Here is a 4,213-nt window from a genome sequence, read left to right on the forward strand (position 1 = left end):
GCGCATTCCGCCATGATACGATTTTTTTCAAAAATCCCCAAGTCACGTCTGTATCCACTGCTCGCTTTGCTTTATTCAAATTAGAATAAGACGCTATTGAGAAGTCTGCGGATATTGAATTTCCAGCGATGATTGAATGGTGAAAATTCAATTTCATCTCATTTTTTTGGGGGGAAGGGGGTGCTGAGACCCGAACTCGAAGTATAGTTTCCGATTTTTGTAAAAAGGGGTGAAAATATGCACTTTTTGGTTCAAGATCTGGTTTTGTTTGTTCTCATAATTTTTTCAGTTTTACACGTTCTAAGAAAAATAATAATTTTTAATGCGAAATCATGGCAGATCAAATCCAGGCTGTAGTTGTCACAGGGGGTGCGTAGGCAACGGGGCGGTCGCCCCCAGAATTTTCAGGGCAAAGGTATTTTAGGCCTAGGTAAGTTTGCAACTGGTAACCCCAGCTGAGGACATGTATCATAGCACAGACTATTGTAGTAAGTAATTTTAGTCTTTGGGGTGTCCCAAGGTAAAAATACTCAAACCCACCAGTGAATGTTATTGTGATGAAGATTGTTTAATAGTGCTGCTTCATAGTGCGGAAATTCCATCCCCGAAGAGGTGTTAGCTTTCAACAAAATTTCCGTGGGGGTGGTCCCCCAGACGCCCCCTAAACAGGCAAGGGAGACCATCATAATGAAGGAAAATCTCTGATTATTCCTAGTGATAATGTCCAGAAAATTGATTGCTTTTTTAGATTTGCCAACTTTTTTAACAATGTCCACACAGCGGGAGGGGACCCCCTCCAATCACCCCCCCACATTTTTATGTAATTAGCAATAATATTTGTACGCGTAAAAAAATATATATACATACTCCAGTGGCGTAGACAGGTCCTCAGTTGTGGGGGGGGGGGATGATTTCGCTGTTACTTCCATCGCAATGTATATGAAGAGTGTGCGCGATGAGCGCAGACCGCGAGCGCCTTGGCGAAGCTCTTAATGGATGGGGTCCAGAGGCCCGCCCTATAGGGCCCCTGGCAGGGTGCAGGGGCAGAGCCCTTGCCCGGGGCCATGCAGGGGGCGGAGCCCCCGGAAGCTCTTGGATTTTAGCAATTTAGAACCTTCAAGATGGCCGTTTTTGAGAAAATTTTGTGAATTCTAGAGTATTTTTTTTCTTTGGATCCCAGCGGTTTAATAACACGCCTCCTCCCCCCACACACACAACCAGTGGCGGATCCAGAAGAAAATTCTTTGGCAGAGCCCGGGGCAGAGGGAGCAGAGCCCCCCCCCAAATTGAATTTTCCCATTCAATCCCCATGAAAATTCAATATCACAACTCTCAATAGGTCTATTCTAATTTTGAATAAAGCAATTGGATTTAACTTTCGTGAGCAGTGATAAGACAAAAAATCGTATATATGCGTCCAAAATTAACCGTCTGAGTTTCAATAAAATAATGTCATTCTTGGAACGAGTTACAGCCATTTTACAGTAGATGTATGTCACGTTCCATTTCTGTAATAATACATTAGGAGAGTATGAATAGCGATGAGGGATTTGTAGATAAATATCCAGTATTTATTGTCTGCAAAATATTAAATTTTCCCCATTTTCTTCGTGAAAGTAGGGGGATGAAAGCCACCCCACCTCAATAAGTGTGGGGGGATATACCCCCATCCCCCCGCTATCTACGCCCCTGTCAGATGAACTCAAATTTGATATTTGATATGCATACAATTATTCATAATCTTTGTTAGCAGTACTCTATAGGCGCCGCTGAAAGATTTTTGAAGTGGGGGTGCTCAATTTGTTACGCTCGACAGTGGCCAATGCAGGATTTCGAGGAGGGTGGTAAGAAACAGGCGGGGGTATGCGGGTCCTCCCCCAGAAAATTGTGAATCCCCCATTTTCCTCCTAAAAGTAGGGGGGATGATTGTATACGCCATCCCCCCACGCCAATAAGTTGGGGGGGATGCATCCCCCCCGCTACCTACGCCCCTGGTGTAGCGTATACATTGTTTGTAAGTTGGATTGATATTACAGGTTTATATTATGGTTATATATGGTTTATATTACAGTAATGTAGCATAGCGGTGTGCATAATTTTCTATTACATGACATCACTCTTGATTCTCTCCCCAACTTATCTTATTCTTATCGTCCCTCTTCCTAACAAAAACTACTACTATCTCAGTATCTCTACTCAACCCTTCATCCCATCCTTTACATCCTTTGACATTTCACCCGCTCACCCTATACATCTCCATATCCCTTAGTTGAACGTTGAAATCGGCAATCATATATATGAGGTGCTAGCGAAACCAGCGAATGTACTGCCGCATACTACATCTATATATCATGTGAAAGATACTTCAGCGTATGTAACTACTGCTCCATTATTAGGACCCATCGCAGCATATAAAAAAATTCCTTTGCCTATAATTTATAGACGAATATTGTATTTTGATACCCAAAAGGAAAAAATTAGAACAACAACATATTTGAAACAATAATTGACTGTTTATATGTAGGAAATGTGCAATTACAACCCTGGCAATCACAAAATCTTCTCAATTTTAGAGACTGCAATCTCTTGTAATATTTAACTTGCTAGCAAATTTTTCGTGTGCTCCTATGACACCTGCGTTGATAATGTTATGTGGACAAACTCATTTGGTGGGTTCTGAGGACTTGTCTAAACGCATATAATGCAGTGAGCTGTGAAACAGCAGCTGCATCGGGGCCTCATGAAGATGGCGCCCAAGCATGCAACTGACAAAGAAAGACGCGAGTACAATAACAGACTGGCATGGCGTGATGTGTGCTCCTCTCTGGTAGGTTAATGCAATGTCTACTGTGTACAGGGAAGCAAATCTTTTGTATCGAAAATATTCGCTGATTTCTAGATGAGATCACAAATTCAGATGTTATTATTTGTCTCTTTTTTTAATAATATATTTCCTAATAATGCGCAATATGATTGTGTCTTCATGTCAGTTAGTGTTATCGTTATGGTTATGGTTATGATAATAGCAGGAGTAAGATAATATAGACTTACCTCCTGATAATATATATATATTATATATCTAGCTATTATCAGGAGTTAATAAAGCAACATTGTGTTTTCTGACACTATTATATCAATTACTTATTTTCCAAACGGATGTATATTGTAAACGTATATTATTTTATGGCTACATTTATCTTTCTATTACTGCGCATCACGCGTATAGGTACAGCCGCATGTATAAAACAAGGTCACGCATTGTAAAGACTTTCGTACTTGACTTATGGTAGGTTTGAAATTACTGCTCCGGTCAGGGTCGAGGGTAGATTAATACTCACCCTATACCTTTCATAAAATATTTTCACGCATTCCCAAGGCTAGCGTTATAGCAAATCGTATATTTGAATTCCATAATGTTCTCGATTGCCTGCAATAATTAGCATTTCAATCTGCAGTATGAACTCTGGGAGCCAACGGGGAGTTTAAATATCAACCTTGTGCCGTGTGTAAGGTTTCTGTCCGCTAGCTAACCATTCGTGTACGTCCGCTTTCTGTCTCCTTGTTGCATTTTCTTGCCGCTAGGGAGCGCACAGTCGACCCGCCATGCAAGAGATTTTTCTGAGCTATCGAACTTGGAGTCCGCGAGTTCGAAACAAGAGGTATAATACAACATGGCGATAACATGAGTGCGTGTGGTACCTGCTGTGGATCATGTCTTGAATAATGTGTTGGAATAGCGTTAACCGCTCGCTAACGGCTGACATCACAACGAGGCGTGAGGATGGGAACGAATACTTCGTAGCCGGTTGACAGAAAGAATCACGTCTGGTTGGAACGTCTCCTCGGTGAAACTCACACCATACCCGTTTGATCGCTTGTAGGAATCTCCCAGTTGTTCCACGTTGTTGTAGCAGCCCCTTTTTTGTTACTGTTTCTCAGGCCTACGATAGGTCTTGTCCGGTCAGCGAAATGACCACCTCAGATGCGTCAGAATACAGATCTTTCATAATGTCAAATGCAGATTGATACGATCCTACTGTGAGAACTCGCTTACCTGTTCGATGAAAATAAGTTGCCTATTAAATTCTTATAATCAATTTTATGACGAAATACAATTTGGTTGAGGGTTGCTTACTTTTTATCAAGTTTTTAGTAGGTGTGTGTGTGTGGCTCTCTCTCTCTCTCTTCTCCTCTCTCTCTCCTCTCTCTCTTT

The sequence above is a fragment of the Priapulus caudatus genome, unplaced genomic scaffold, assembly GCF_000485595.1.
Source record: "Priapulus caudatus unplaced genomic scaffold, Priapulus_caudatus-5.0.1 Scaffold2421, whole genome shotgun sequence".
In the NCBI taxonomy this organism is placed as follows: Eukaryota; Metazoa; Priapulida; class Priapulimorpha; order Priapulimorphida; family Priapulidae; genus Priapulus; species Priapulus caudatus.